The sequence below is a fragment of the Rhinolophus sinicus genome, chromosome X (assembly GCF_036562045.2).
Source record: "Rhinolophus sinicus isolate RSC01 chromosome X, ASM3656204v1, whole genome shotgun sequence".
Lineage (NCBI taxonomy): Eukaryota > Metazoa > Chordata > Mammalia > Chiroptera > Rhinolophidae > Rhinolophus > Rhinolophus sinicus.
The window spans coordinates 80571696-80588857 of record NC_133768.1 but is presented as its reverse complement, the minus strand read 5'-3'; the positions used below and the strand labels follow the sequence as shown (position 1 = coordinate 80588857).

The window sequence follows — 17162 nt, the reverse complement described above, 5'->3', positions numbered from 1 at the left end:
TTAGTGGGTAATATTTTTCGTTGCATTTCCAGGACTGTGGTTCTGCTTTATCAAAAGCAAAAAGGAAGAGTAGTCCTGAAGTTTGGAAATTACTTTGATTAAACACCTGTTATTGCTTTTACTTTCTATGCTAGTCTACCATAAGACTTGAGTTATTTTCATTAATTTTACATCACTGGAAATTATATAATGATCCTTCCTTCGTAATGAAAATCCACTTGGGTTTGCTACGTAGACCATGGAGATAATTAAAATGGATTAATCAAAGGCCCACATGATGAACAGTTTTTGACATTCCTGTAAATCTACTGTAGGCATCAAGTGATGACTGCTGGCAGAGGTTCTGTCTCCAGGACGGTTACCTTTTAAATATTGATTAAAGCAGGTTAAAAAATATTGTTTATGGAGAACCATCTGAAGAAAATCTGTAGATTTCAGTGGAATATTTTTTTTTTATGCAATGGAGTATTCCTTTTAACCCCTCATGTCTTCTACAAATTACCAAGTGACTGGTTTCCTCCTGCATCCTTTTTTCCAATGTGGACAGAAGTATCTGCCAAGATCCTTTGATATTTTTCAACAAATTATATCTGGAATGTGGAGGGAGAAAGCATGCCCATTTATAGGATTCACTTGAAGAGAGGCAGATGGAGCAGCTGACTAAAGTGACTTTGCTTGTGTCTCAATACAGACAGTCCCTTCACTTGACAGCATTCCCTATCTGCAAAAAGCTACTGCTAGAACGCGTGAATCTGTTTTCCTAAGATAGTGATCATTTTACAGTAGAAGTCTGAGAGATGTGTCTGATCTTGAAACACTTGCACACAGCAGGGATTACTTAGAGAGTGTGCCTGATATTTAATTTTTGAGATGTGTACTTGGGGTTCAGTTTTGGTGCCTTTCTGAGAATATGCCAGTAGAATTAATGCATCCAAGAAATCTGATTTCAGGGCATGGTTTGGGTCTCTTTGATTAGGAACATGCAATTTTGACATAAGAGCAAACCATTACATTTTTATCTTTTTTTAAAAAAAGGAACCAAGTACAGTGTGCCAGAGACAGTCACAATTTCTGTTGAAGCTCCACTCCATCTCTGAAGCTCATCTTGTCTCATTCTATCCCATAACTATGTTTCACTTTAGTTCTCATCCCATCGCTGATCCCTACCTCAAAAATTGTCCTTGTCAAAATGTTCTGTGTTATCTTGCTTCTACTGTGGCTTATTTCTCCTGACAATCTATCTGGGAAAATGTACTGTCAGGCTTTATTCCTACCTCTCCTCCACCATCTGTACTTGTCCAATACAATGGGAATTGCTATTTCCCAAAGCTTAGGGCCAGGAAGTCACTTAAAAATTCCCTTATGGATTAGGTAAAATGATAAACTCACATTTACAATTCAAATAATATAGAAAAGTACAAGGAAGAAAATTAAAATCACTTATAATCCCACCACCAATACACAAACATGCCATTTTATAACCTATCTTTTTTGTCTAAAAATATTGAACACATCTTTCCATGTAAATATAGAGAATTGTGCAATTGTTTTAATGGTTGTGCAGCAGTGCACTGTATATATTAAGATGATTTATTTAATTGGGTTGGCAACTAGAATAAGGTGGGCATTTGAGGTAGATGAAGCATGTCTTTAGTATCTTACTATTATCTTATATTTGCTCCCATCTCCCCTTCCTACTGTTTCCTTCTTTTTATTTTATTTTAAATTTTATTGGGATGACAATTGTTAGTAAAGTTACATAGATTGCAGGTGTACAATTCTGTAATACATCATATATACATCACATTGTACGTTCACCACCCAGGGTCAGTTCTCCTTCCATCACCATATATTTGACTCCCTTTACCCTCTTCTTTTCCCCTCACCCCCTTACCCTCTGATAACCACTGAACTATTGTTTGCGTCTATGAGTTCTTGTTTCTTTGTTTGTTTGTCTTGTTCCTTTGTTGCTTTCAGTTTTATATCCCACATATCAGTGAAGTGACATGGTTCTCAACTTTTTCTGTCTGACTTATTTTACTTAGCATAATAATCTCAAGATCTATCCATGTTATCACAAATGCAACTATTTCATCTTTTCTTACAGCAGAGTAGTATTCCATTGTAAGTGTATACCACATCTTCTTTATTCAATCATCTATTTAAGGACACATTGGTTGTTAGAATAACTATCATCAACAAGACTAATAATAACTGTTGGAGAGGCTGTGGAGAAAAAGGAACCCTCATACACTGTTGGTGGGAATGCAGACTGGTGCAGCCGTTATGGAAGGCAGTGTGGAGGTTCCTCAAAGAATTACGAATAGAATTGCCATATGACCCAGCAATCCCTCTCCTGGGTATCTACCCAGAAAACCTGAAAACATTTATCCATAAAGATATATGCACTCTGATGTTCATTGCAGCTTTATTTACACTGGCTAAGACATGGTTCCTTCTTTCATTCCCACACTACCTAGTTCCATCTGAGCTAATGAAAGCTTAAGAGCTTACTTACTCTACTGAGACTATATGTCACCAAAGACATTTTGTAGCCTGAAAAAGCAGCAAGACCCACATACAGGAATTGCTAATGAGGTCCCTCAGATGGGCAGGGGGACATGTTATTCAGCATTCACTTTTTTTTCCTTTCTCCTTTCATTGCCTACTTTCTGGAATGACTGACTGATCTTTACACTCTTTTTTTCTTCCTTTTTAAAAAAATCACTTCCTTTTTCTTCCAGTTCCCCAATCTGAAACTGTATCTCAAAAGTTAGTAGTGATTTTCTGATTACTAGATCCAAAGATATCTTTTATTCCTTACCTCTATGCCATATCACAAGGATTTGCCTCTCCTTAGATCTCTTTTCTTGTTGATTTGTCTTCCTACATTTCTGATTGTACATCCTCTGTTCTCTTTGATGGCTTTTCTTTCTGCTTTCTTACAATAGGGAGCCTAGAGACTCAGTTTTTGGCCTTTTGTTCTTTTATCTTTACTCTCTTTTGTTGTTTTTCCCTTTAGCCATGCTCCTTTCAAACTGCTCTGACTATCAAAGGTGACACCATTTTTTACATCACTCAGACCTAAGAGTTTGAAGTCATCTTTGACTCTGCTTTCCCCTCTTAATACAGCCAGTCCTTGTATCCTGTCAGCTATGTCTTCAAAATAGCCCTCAGGCAATTTTATACACTGTAAATTGGTAAAACCTCTTTGGAAGGCATTTAAACAGTATCTATTAAAATGTAAAATGCCTACATACTTTGACCTAGCAATTCCAATTCTATGAAACTATCCTATGGAAATACTCAAGTGTGCCAACATATAAGAACAAGGGTGTACTTTGCAGTACTGTTTATAATAGCAAAAAAGAAGAAACTACTTCTAAGGCACTAGGGAACTGGATGGCACATCTATTCTATGGGATGCAGCTATTACTAAAGATGAGGTGGATCTACAGTGGTGCCATGGAAAAATGTCAATGGTATATTGTTAAGAGACTCTGGGTGATGAACACACAATGGGATTTATAGATGATGTAATACAGAATTGTACACCTGAAATCTATGTAATTTTACTAACAATTGTCACCTCAATAAATTTAATAAAATAAAAAAAAGAAATATTAAAAAAAATCAATTATTTATGTATAATGTCTTGTTTTTGTATACACACCTATACACAGATACATTCACCCACATGTATATTTATTGCGTGGAAAAAAATAAAGACTGTTCAGATATGTACCAAACTGTTCAAAATGGTTACCAATAGGAAGAAGAATTTGGAGAAAGGGTGGGGTATTCTTTTACTTTCGAATTTATACACTTATAAATTCTTTGAATGCCTTAAAATATGCACATATTGTTTTTATAATGATTCAAAGTCTTTCCTGTTTTCATTTCTTCTGGCCCAACCTTCAATTTATATGACCTGCAATAGTCTCCTAAAGGCCTCTGACTAGCTCCAGTTAATTTTCTAGCCCTCTGACCTTCACTTTGAGAACCTCTGAAATGAGGAGAATACCTGCTCTGTCTTTCCTGGTCTGAAGATTCAAAGGAAATAATGCTCTTTTGTTGTTTTTGGTTTGTTGGAAGGAGAACTGATTCTGGGTGGTGAACACACAATAGGATTTATAGATGATGTAATACAGAATTGTACACCTGAAATCCATGTAATTTTACTAACAATTGTCACCCCAATAAATTTAATTAAAAAAAAAAAAGGAAATTATGCATACGGATGAGCTTTGAAAAATTTTTAAACACAATGTGAACATAAGGCATCATTAATAGTGACCGGCAATGCAGCATAAGGCCTGAAGAAGGAGAGAGGTCTGGGAGATCGCACAAACAGCACCACTGAGATAACAGAACTAAAGCCGTAAGGGTGAAATATTGGAACCACTAAATTATCCAAGGGGGTTCTTCAGCTCTAATGCATGAACCTCCCCACATGAACTTTAATATTCACATCACCTTTGATTTTAACTAGATTGCCCAGAAGAGCAGCCTCCTAAAGCAATTTTTTAAATTTATTTTTTAAATTTATTGGGGTGACAATTGTTAGTAAAATTACATAGATTTCAGGTGTACAATTCTGTATTACATCATCTATAAATCCTATTGTGTGTTCACCACCCAGAATCAGTTCTCCTTCCATCACCATATATTTGATCCCCTTACCCTCATCTCCCACGCCCCACCCCCCTTACCCTCTGGTAACCACTAAACTATTGTCTGTGTCTATGAGTTTCTGTTTCTCATTTGTTTGTCTTGTTCTTTTGTTGTTTTTGGTTTACATACCACATATCAGTGAAATCACATGGTTCTCTGCTTTTTCTGTCTGACTTATTTCGCTCAGCATTACACTCTCAAGATCCATCCATGTTGTCACAAATGTTCCTATGTCATCTTTTCTTACCGCCGAATAGTATTCCATTGTGTATATATACCACAACTTCTTTATCCATTCATCTATCGAAGGACATTTTCGTTGTTTCCATGTCTTGGCCACCGTAAACAAAGCTGCAATGAACATTGGAGCACACGTGTCTTTAGGTATAAATGTTTTCAGATTTTTTGGGTAGATACCCAGGAAAGAGATTGCTGGGTGATATGGTAATTCTATTTGTAATTTTTTGAGTAACCTCCACACTGCCTTCCATAACGGCTGCACCAGTCTGCATTCCCACCAACAGTGTATGAGGGTTCCTTTTTCTCCACAGCCTCTTCAGCACTTGTTACTATTTGTCTTGTTGATGATAGCCATTCTGACTGGGGTGAGGTGATTTCTAATTGTGGTTTTGATTTTCATTTCTCTGGTGATTAGTGATGTTGAGCATTTTTTCATATGTCTATTTGCATTTGTACGTCCTCTTTGGAGTAATATCTCTCCAGGTCCTCTGCCCATTTTTCAATTGGTTGTTTGTTTTTTTGTTGTTGAGTTGCATGAGTTCCTTGTATATTCTGGATACTAGCCCCTTATCGGAGGCACTGTTTGCAAAGATCTTCTCCCATTCAGTTGGTGGCCTCTTTATTTTGTCAATGGTTTCTTTTGCTGTGCAGAAGCTTTAAGTTTCATACAGTCCCATTCGTTTATTTTAGCTTTTACTTCCATTGCCTTTGAAGTCAAAGTCATAAAATGTTCTTTGAACCCAAGGTTGATAAGTTTAGTACCTATGATTTCTTGTATGCAGTTTATTATGTCAGGTCTTATGCTTAAGTCTTTGATCCATTTTGAATTAATTTTGGTACATGGTGACAGATAGCAGTCCTGTTTCATTCTTTTGCACATGGCTTTCCAATTCACCCAGCACCATTTATTGAAGAGGCTGTCTTCTCTCTATTGTATGTTTTCAGCTGATTTGTCAAAAATTATCTGTTCATATTTATGGGGTTTTATTTCTGGGATCTCAATTCTATTCCATTGGTCTACGTGTCTGTTTTTCTGCCAATACCATGCAGTTTCTGTTATTGTTGCCCTCTAGTACAAGCTAAAGTCAGGGAGTGTGACAGCTCCAGCATTGTTCTATATTCTTAAGATTGCTTTGGCTATTCATGGTCTTTTGTGGTTCCAAACAAATCTGATGATTTTTTTTGTTCTATTTCCTTAAAAAATGCCATTATGATTTTGATGGGGATTGCATTAAATCTGTATATTGCTTTGGGCAATATGGCCATTTTAACTCTGTTGATTCTTCCAATGCATAAGTACGGAATATTTTTCCTTTTCTTTGTGTCTTCTTCAATTTCTTTCAAAAATGTCTTGTAGTTTTCAGCATATTGTTCTTTCACATCCTTGGTTAAGTTTATTCTTAGGTATTTTATTCTTTTTGCTGCAATTGTTTTTTGTATTTCTTTTTCTGAGATTTCATTGTTAGTATATAGGAATGCAATGGACTTTTGTACATTGATTTTGTAGCTGGCCATATTACTGTATTCGTTGATTTTTCTAATAGCTTTTTGGTGGAGTCTTTAGGGTTTTCTATATATAGCATCATGTCATCTGCAAAGAGTGATAATTTAACTTCTTCATTCCCAATTTGGATGCCTTTTATTTCTTTCTCTTGCCTGATTGCTCTGGCAAGGACTTCCAACACAATGTTGAAAAGCAGAGGTGATAGGGGACATCTCTGTCGTGTTCCTGAACGTAGAGCAAAGGGCTTCAGTTTTTCACCATTAATTATGAGATTAGCTGAGGGCTTGTCATATATGGCCTATATTATGTTAAGGCATTTCCTTCTATACCTATTTTATTAAGTGTTTTAATCATAAATGGATGTTGTATCTTGTCAAATGCTTTTTCTGCATCAATTGATGTAATCATATGATTTTTGTCCTTTATTTTGTTTATGTGATGTATCACATTGATAGATATAAATATCAATTATGTCCATTTCATCTAATGTGTCACTTAGAGCTGCTATTTTGTTATTTATTTTCTGTTTGGATGATCTTTCCATAGCTGTCAATGATGTATTTAGGTCCCCTAGTATAATTATTATTTTGGTCAATTTCTCCCTTTAGTTCTGTTAGTAGTTGCTTGGTATATTTTGGTGCTTCCTGATTGGGGAAGATTTTTATTTTTCATTTTGTTTTTTTGGTGTATCATGTTAATTGATTTGTGCATATTGAACCAAACATCCCTACCAGGAATTAATCCCGCTTGATTGTGGTGTATCACCTTTTTAATGCATTGCTGAATTCAGTTTGCTAATATTTTGTTGAGGATTTTTGCATCTATTGTCATCTGGGATGTTAGGGTATAGTTTTCTTTTTTTTGTAACGGCTTGGGTTTTGGAATCATGGTAATGGTGGCCTTGTAAAATGAACTCGGGAGTCTTCCATTCTCTTGGATTTTCTGGAATAGTTTCAGGAAAATAGATGTTAATTCTTTTTGGAATGTGTGGTAAAATCCACCTGTAAAGCCATCTGGTCCAGGACTTCTGTTTTTTGGGCGCTTGTTGATTACTGATTTGATTCTGTTGGTGGTAATGGATTTCTTCAGATTTTCTGTTTCTTCTTGATTCAGCCTTGTAAAATTGTATGCTTCTAGAAATTTATCCATTTCTTCCAAATTGTCCAATTTAGTGGTGATAGTTGTTAGTAATATTTTCTTAAATTATTATTTTGATTTCTGTGGTGTCAATTGTCACTTCTCCTCTTTCAATTCTGATTATATTTGGGTCCTCTCTCTTCTTGATGATTCTGGTTAAAGGTTTGTCAATTTTGTTTATATTTTCAAAAAAAGAGCTCTTGGTTTCATTGAGCTATTGTATTTTTTTTTAGTCTCTATTTTGTTGATTTTCACTCTGATCTTAATTATTTCCTTCCTTGTACTCAATTTGTGCTTTGTTTGCTGTTCTTTTTCCAGTTCCCTTAGCTGTACAGTTAGACTCTTTATCTGAGTTTTTTTCTTGTTTCTTGTGGTAGTCTTGCATTGCCATAAAGTTCCCTCTTAGGACTTCTTTCATTGTGTCCTATAGATTTTTGGTTGTTGTGTTTTCATTTTCATTTTTCTCAAGGCATCTTTTGATTTCATCCTTGATCTCATTGTTGCCCAATTCATTATTTCAACCTTGTTGCCTCCATGTGTTTGTGTGTTTTTCAGTTTTTTTCTTGTAATTGATTCCTAGTTTCATACCATTTTATTCAAAGAAGATGCTTGATAAGATTTCAATTTTCTTAAATTTATTGAGACTTTTTATTTTATTAAATTTATTGGGGTGACAATTGTTAGTAAAATTACATAGATTTCAGGTGTACAATTCTGTATTACATCATCTATAAATCCCATTGTGTGTTCAAAAAAAAAATTATTGAGACTTGTTTTGTTTCCTAACATATGGTCTGTCTTGGAAAATGTTCCACGTGCATTTAAAAAGAACGTATAGTCTGCTCCTTTGAGTGAAATGCTCTAAAAATGTCAATTAAATCCATCTGGTGTAGTGTGTCGTTTAAGGCTGCTATTTCCGTGTTGATTTTCTCTGGAAAATCTGTCCATTGGTGTCAGTGAGGTGTTAAAGTCCCATACTATGTTTGTATTAGTGTTGATGTCTGCCCTTTTGTCGATCAATATTTGTTTTACATATTTAGGTGCTTCTATGTTGGGTGCATAAATGTCCTCTTGTTGAATCGATCCCTTTATTATTGTGTAATGTTTTCTTTGTCTTTCATTATAGTCTTCATTGTAAAGTCTATTTTGTCTGATTTAAGTATTGCAATCCCACCATTTTTTCTCATTTCCATTTGTGTGAAATATATTTGTCCAGCCTTTTATTTTCAGTTTCTGTGTGTTTTTTTATCTGAGGAGTTTCTCTTCTAGACAGCATATGTATGCGTTCTGTTTTCTCATCCATTCAGCTACCCTATGTCTTTTAATCAAAGCATTTAATCCATTCACATTTAAAGTGATTTATTGATAGGTACAGTTATTGACATTCTATTATTCATATTTGTATTTTTGTTTGTTTATTTTCTCCTTTCTTCTGCTTAAAGAAGTCCTTTTAACATTTCTTGTCATACTGGTTTGGTGGTAATGGATTCATTTAGCTTTTTCTTCCTGGGAAGCTCTTTACCTGTCCTTCAATTTTTTATGGTAACCTTACTGGGTAGAGTACTCTTGGTGGTAGGCCCTTGCTTTTCATTACTTTGAAGATTTCCTGCCACTCCCTTCTGGCCTGCAAAGTTTTTGTTGTGAAATCAGCTGATAGTCTTATGGGAACTCCCTTGTAAGTAACTAGTTGTCTTTCTCTTGCTGCTTTTAGGATTCTCTCTTTGTCCCTAACCTTTGCCATTCTAATTATAATATGTCTTTGTATGGGCCTATTTGGGTTTATCTCGTTTGGGATTTTCTGTACTTCCTGGGCTTGTATGTATATTTCCTTTGCCAGGGTAGGGAAGTTTTCAGTCATTATTTCTTCAAATAGGTTCTCGATCTCTTGCTTCCTTTCTTCCTCTGGTACTCCTAAGATGCATATGTCATTAAGCTTGATGTTGTCCCCTAGTCCCTTAAACTATTTTTATTTATTTGTACTCTTTTTTCTTGTTGTTGTTTCAATTGGGTGTTTTATGCTACCTTGTCTTTTAAATTGCTGATTCAATTCTCTCCTTCATCTAATCTGCTGTTGATTCCTTCTAGTGTACTCTTTATTTCAGTTATTATATTCTTTATTTGTGACTGATTATGTTTTATGGTTTCTATGTCCTTTTTTATGCTTACTATCTCTGTTGAAATTCTCATTAAGTTTCTTTAGTATTCTTTTTATTTATTTATTTAAATATGTAACATTTCATGAATTTGCATGTCATCCTTATGTAGGGACCATACTAATCTTCTCTGTGTTATTCAAATTTTAGTATACGTGCTGCCAAAGTGAGCATTTAAGCATTCTTATAACCAGTATTTCAAATTATGTTTCTGGTAGGTTTGTTGCCTCCATTTCATTTAGTTATATTTCTGGGGGTTCTCCTGTTCTTTTATTTGGGATGTGTTTCTTTGTTTCCTCATTCTGGCTGCCTCTCTGTGTTTGCTTCTATGTATTAGTCAGATCACCTAAGTCTCTCAGTCTTTGCTGGGTGTCCTTTATGGTCCAATGGTAGTCTTCCTGATATCCTGTTCATGAGTTCCAGGAGTGTGCTGGGTGTGTTCTCCTGTTGTAGTTGAGCCTTGATCACTTTTGGCATGTCAGTAAATGGGATTGACTCCTAGGCTAACTGAATGTGAGGAGTAGCTATACTTACAGTGTATGAGCTGCTGTGTAGGGACTGACCTCTCAGAGGGGGACTCACCCCCATGGGCTCTTGTGCCTGTTGAGATTTCCCCTTTGGGTGTGCTGCTGGTGGCATTAACCATGTAGAGCTCTAGTGTGGTCTAAAGCTGGCATCTGGGTGTGTTTTTTCTGGTGTTTCTTAGGAGGGTCTCCAATGCAGGCAAATTTCAGCCTTGCCTGTGACCAGCCTGCTGCTACATGGCAGGAACCACAAAGCTGTATGTGGTTGGCTACTGCCTCTGCTGGACCTATAGGCATTTGGGGGTGGCCTCCTGGTGAACCAAGGCCAGCTTCTACCAGTATTGGGCCTGGGACAGCTTAGCAAAAGACCCAAGGTCCCCTAGGCATATTGCCACCTTCTAGCTGCCCATAAGACTCAGCTATTGAAAGAGGCTCCTTAGTTCCACAGGCCAGTGTGGTTGACCTAGTGTTGAGAGTGTCTTTGGAGATGCAGCAGTAGCTTCAGGGTGTCACAAGATGTGCCTGGTGGTTTTTACAAGGTCAATGAAAATTCAGTTCTTGTGAACATTCAGTTCCTGGCCTGTGGCCTCTTTGCAAAATTCCCTGAGAACACTGCAGCCAGCCACCACTTACCTTGGGCTTTCAGATTGTGGAAAACTGCCCAAGAGTGGCTGTGGTGGAAGTTGTGGCTTACTGCCCACCATCAAGTGTTCCCCAGGTATCTGTGGACTATCTGTGACTGTAAAAGGTTTCTACAGCTTGTGGGGCTGGGCAGACGACCCAGACATTGAGACTGCCCTGGCAATGCAACTGTAGGTGGGCAGTGTGGGTTTCCAGGGAGTTATGGGGTGTAGGCAGTCGTTTTTACAGAGTAAATACAATTTTGGTTCTTGCACCGGTGCTGCACCCGTGATCATTTTGCAGAAAACCCTGAGAACACCATGGACAGCCTTTGCTTGTCTCAAGTCCACAGGTCCCTGAGAGTGGCCCAAGAGAGGCTGTGGCACAAGTTTTGGGTCACTGCCCACCACCAAAAATTTCTGGAGCTGCTAGTGGCTGTCTATTGCTGTGAAAGTCTTCTGCAGCTTCTGGGGTGGGGCCAACTGCTCTGTAGCCAAGAATGCCCTGGGCCATGCAGTACTAGCTGTATGGGACAGGACACCAGGGCATCACCAAGGTGATGCATACGCATTCTCAGATTTGGCCCTTTGGTGGAGGGTTCAACATAGAAGACATAGCATTCTCCTGTAGGCCACATGTGAGGCAGCCTCTACACAGGGATAATGACTGCTCTTCCTCCAGCCCTGCCCTGCAGCCACACAACTCAGTCTTTCCCCATATGTCTCTGACACCTCTCAAGTTGCCACTCCTCCACTGGACACCAGGTGAGTATTTGCAAGCAAGTGAGTCTGTGTGCAGGCCCTTTAATAGGGCATTTTGGTTTCTAGCCACATTTCATCCCACTGGGTTGGGTAGACAGAGTTCTCACTGATTTTACCTGTCAGATGTTGTAGAAACTCTTTTGTCCAGTACAGAACTCCTGGCCTGGGGAGCCCACTGTGGGGCTCGGAATCTTCCCTCCTCTGGGGAGACCTTGGCCACTGAAGTGTCCCTCCCAGTATTGACCCACTATTTGTGGGTTTAGGCTTGGCTATTTCACATCTCCACCCCTTCTACCAGCCTCAATGTGGCCTTTTCTTTATATCCTTAGTTATAAGGGTTCTGTTCAGCTGGTCTTCAGATGATTCTTTAGGTTGATTGTTCTAGAATTTATTTGTAATTTTGTTGTGATCCTGGGATGCCGTAGGCATAGCGTTTACCTAATCCACCTTGGACCGCTTCCTAGTTATTGCCATTTTATTATTCATATTTTTCGTGTTTTTAAAATATGTATTAAATGACTCCTTCAAGATGCCTTGTAATACTGGTTTGGTGATGAAAAACTCCTTTACCTTTTTCCTATATGGGAAGTTCATTATATGTTCATTCTAAATGATCGCTTTGCTGGCTAGAGTAATCTTGGTCATAGGTCCTTGCATTTCGTCACTTTGAATATTTCATGCCAATCCCTTCTGGCCTGCAAAATTTCTGTTGAGAAATCAACTGACAGTCTTATGAGAGTTCCCTTGTAGGTTACCAACAGCTTTTGTCTTGGTGCTTTTATGATTCTTTGTCTTTAACTTTTGACATTTTAATTATGATGTGTCTTGGTGTGGGCCTCTTTAGGTTCATTTTATTTGGGACTCTGCATTTCCTGAGCTTCTATGTCTATTTCCTTTGCCAGGTTAGGGAAGTTTTCTGTCATTATGTCTTAAAATGTGTTTTCAATTCCTTGTTTTCTCTCTTCTCTTTCTGGCACCCCTGTGATGTGAATGTTGGTATGCTTAATGTTGTCCCAGAGGCTCCTTAAGCTAGACAGTGGGCATTTCTGAAGCAGCCATCTCAGATATAGTCAGCTTTGTGGGCTCTAGAGGCAGTATGTTGGTTATTATGCATATAACCTGGATTACATGTAGTATAGTGTGTTCTATATGCCACTGGTTCCAACAGTGGCCTCCTGTTTCTCCACTTTTCTAATAGTTGCAAAGGTTTTCTGAGGGTCCATCCAGGTGTGTTATTCTGGAAATCATTCATGTTGGCCCAACCCAGAGCCTACTTCTCCATCACTTCCAAAGATCTTTTAAGTACCTAATATTTTCTGGTACGTTGTTTTCTGCTTAAAAACGCTAGAGTGCCTTCTGTTTCCTGCAGCTGAATCCTGTCTTACACAACTGTCTGAACAGAGGGAGATGGAATATAAGCAAATAATACCATATATTTTACTAAACGCTAATCTAGTTATTTGCTAGGTACTATGGGATCACATAGAAAGGACTACTTTGGCCCATAACTATCAAGAAATTTTCATTTAGGAAGTGATTTTTGGCTGAATCTTAAAGGGAATATGGCAGAAGGAACAACCTGGGAAAGTTCAGAGACATGTGATGCTGACACAAGTAATTTGGTGTCACTGGGTCATAGGTTATTTGCAGTATAAAGATCCACTCTGGCATTTGTATATAGGACAGCTTAGAAGGGCACAAAAATGTAGTCATGGTGAAAGTTAGGAAAAGTATATGGCAGATATTTTAAAAAATATATAAGGAACACATACAACTCAACAACAAAAATGTAAACAATCCAATTAAAAATGGGCAGAGGACCTGAATAGACAGTTCTCCAAAGAGGACATACCAATGGCCAATAACATATGAAAAGATGCTCAACATCACTAATCATCAGAGAAATGCAAAGAAAAACCACAATGAGACATCACCTCATCCCAGTCAGAATGGCTATCATCAACAAGACAAATAGTAACAAATGTTGGAGAGGCTGTGGAGAAAAAGGAACCCTCATACACTGTTGGTGAGAATGCAGACTGGTGCAGCCACTATGGAAGGCAGTGTGGAGGTTACTCAAAAAATTAAAAATAGAATCACTGTATGACCCAGTAATCCCACTCCTAGGTATCTACCCAAAAGATCTGAAAATATTTATCCATAAAGACAAGTGTGCTCCAATGTGCATTGCAGCTTTATTTACGGTGGCCAAGACATGGAAACAACCAAAATGTCCTTCGATAGATGAATGGATAAAGAAGTTGTGGTATATATACACAATGGAATACTATTCTGCCATAAGAAAAGATGAAATAGTGCCAATCGCAACAATATGGATGGATCCTGAGATTATTATCCTAAGCGAAATAAGTCAGACAGAAAAAGCAGCGAACCATATGATTTCACTGATGTGTGGTATATAAAACTGAAAATAAAAAATGAACATGACAAACAAACGAAGAAACAAAAACTCATAGACACAGACAATAATTTAGTGGTTATCAGAGTGTAAGGGGGAAGGGGGAGTAGATGAGGGTAAAAGGGATCAAATACATGGTGATGGAAAGAGAACTGACTCAGATGGTGAAAACACAATGTGATATATAGATGATGTATTACAGAAGTGTACACCTGAAACCTATAAACCTATATAACCATTGTCACCCCAATAAACTTTAATTTAAAAATGAGAAAGTAAACTGTTATTATATATATATATATATATATATATATATATATATATATATAGAGAGAGAGAGAGAGAGAGAGAGAGAGAGAGAGAGAGAGCAAGAAATCCTAAATTTTTGTCCTCTAAATCCTTCCCCTCCCTCCCTCCCTTCATTCTTCCCTTCCTTCAGTCTTTCCTTCTTTTTTCCAGCAAAAGCTCATTTCTATGTGTGTTATTTTCCCTTGTGTTCCCTGTAATATTTAGAACAGTGCCTTGCACATGATATTGCTCAATTAATATTGGTTGAATGTTTGATCTCAGCTACTTGACTGTACCTTTAAAAGTAGTTAACAGACTTAGGAAAAATAAATGTGCTAGTCTAAGTCATTGTTTTGAGATAATTTACACCCTTCCAGTAGATTACTGAACACTTTGTTTACGTTTATTATTTATCAAGCAGCTCTTTCCCCATTTCTTCTTGAGTTGATCACAAAAGATATTACCTTATATTTATAGATTTTCCTCTTGGGCAAAATAGTCTATGACCTTTCCTAAAGCCTTTGCCAAAACTCTCACATCTGCAGCAGAAACTCTTGCTCTATTTTGTCTTTAACAACAACAATCTTTAGTGATATTAATACTAATACTACTACTATTAATAATAACAATGAAAAACATGTCAGGAAACATCAGAGTCCCTTTACTTTAGAGTACTTCCAAACCCTGTTTTGAAGTTTCTATAGTCACACCTGTGATTTTTTTTGTGTGTGTTAAATCTACTTTTAACATTTTGTATTGGAGTAGAAAAAGACAAATCTTTTTGTTCCTTTATCTCAATAAATATGATGGGACTTGCTCATTAATCAGAATGCTTGTTTTACTTCAGAGAAGCCATAGGTTACAGTCAGAAAGACCATTTGAAAAGATCCAACTGAAATATAGAACACATTTTGAATATACAATTAAACAAAAGAATTACCAGTGTTTTTTTTCACACAGTGTTATTGGAGTTCAAAAGAGGGAAAGATCACTGGTTGGCAAAAATTAGAAAAAAACTCAGATCAGCCAAGGTTGGGCTATGCTTTCAGGAGGAATAGAATTTGGGTAGGGAAGGGAAGAACTACCCAGAGAAGGTAAAATCATGGACAAAGGTGTGGGGGTGGGAATGGGTGATCAATAATAAATTAGACTACTCTGACAGATAGGAACTACTGGGAGAAGACTGAATATGTTGGTGGGGTAAATTATTGTTTCAAGGATGATGTCATAGAAATGGCAACTTGAGGTGAGCCTCTTGAAATCCCCCCTGGAATTTACAACATATTGAAGAACTGTACTTCCACAAAGGACTCCCTGAGTAACGGACAGGCAACACTAAGAGACTCACAACTGAAATCATCTAAAGGTGGGCAAGTTGGACAAGCAGGGGAGGAGGGAAGCAGGAAGTGTGGAGTTGGGGCCTGCACAGACACAGGACACAGACCAGAGCTACTGCAGCTGTGGTAGCATTCCAGAGCTACCACAGCCATGGGAGAGGGAAGAGTTCAGATTTCTAGTGCTCCATTTATGGCCCACAGTCCCACCTGATGGATCAGCATATAACACAGATGAACCCAACACTCACGGCAGAGACCTCGGAGCAAAGACTGAGGGAAAAAGGGTAAAAAAGGTGGTTTAAGCCCTCAGAGCTAAGCAGGGGATGGAATCCTTAGGCACTAAGCCTAGCCAACCCCTCCCACCCACCCAGAGTTTGCCCAACCCCCCCCCAATCAGTGCTAAAAGCAAAATGCTAGCAGTGTCAGATCAAAACAACAGAATATTTGCAGTTCTGAGAACAGAGGCCCACAGTCATGGACTCACAGCCCAACTAGTTCCATCAAAGGGGAGGAGGCCTTGGGTGCAGGACAGGCTGTGCTGGTCATTGTGTCTATTGCTCACAGCCACCTCTCACAACCCACATGTGGGGACATAGCCAGGAGTGCAATTTCCAGGCTCTTAGCCTCATGCGAAAAGGTGCTTGCTCAGGTATAAATGGCCATCAACTGGGATTGGATGGCCATCAGCTGTGGCTAGTTGGCCGTCAGCTGTAACCAGTGAGCCATTGGCCACTAATGAAACAGCTGTGGCTATGCTAGCAGAAAAATGGGGGCTAGCAACAAGATGGTGGGTGAGCTCGCAGGTGTGGATTGAAGTTAGCAGGGCGGATTGCACCTAGCAAGTGGAGTCGGTCAGTTGGCAGGCAGAAAAGTGGACAGCAGGTCACAAGTCGTGTGACTCCAGCCTCCAGTGAGACTATAGTGGTATGACTCCCCTACCTATGGCTCCGTGGGTGTTCCTTTTTGGCCTAGCCACATCCTGCGTTCTTATGTGGGGAGCGGGAGCTGAGACCCCGCGGGCCACCACGCATGATACCATGCCACCCCCGCTCACACCTATCTGGGCAGATCCTTGCAGGGGTAAACAGGGCCGCTGAAACACACAGACACTGAGTCTGGTGGAGAAAGAGATTTGGAACTTCAGAAGCTCTCCACATTCCCCAATGGAGGCGGTGCCCTGAGACCCAGGCAACCTGCAGAAGCTCACCTTCAAGGGAATCCCCATGTTGTATGAGAAGCTGGAACAGTGCAGAGAAAATATAACACTATGGTGTGAGAGAGAATTAAAGGCTACAGTTGTAAAGAAAAGAAAGCATTCTACCAACACCTATTGGTAAGAAAAAGAAAGACCCTTTCCTACCAACCTGTTGCAGAACCTACTCTTGTAGCTGCCAAGGAAGAGAAATAATAATTCACTAATTGCCAGGAGTAACCAAGGTAACAAGCCAGCTCAGAAAGAAAATGTAAAATCTCCAGAAAATGTATTTAAGACATGGAAATATAT

The 17162-nt window shown here is 38.4% G+C and overlaps 1 non-coding gene across 1 annotated transcript; it reads right to left on the bottom strand.

Moving 5' to 3' along the window:
• Positions 1 to 9775: 9775 nt before the first annotated feature.
• Positions 9776 to 9882, bottom strand: LOC141569760 (U6 spliceosomal RNA). Its single transcript, XR_012493560.1, has one exon. It is a non-coding gene; the product is annotated as a U6 spliceosomal RNA (small nuclear RNA).
• Between the last annotated feature and the right edge of the window lie 7280 nt (positions 9883 to 17162).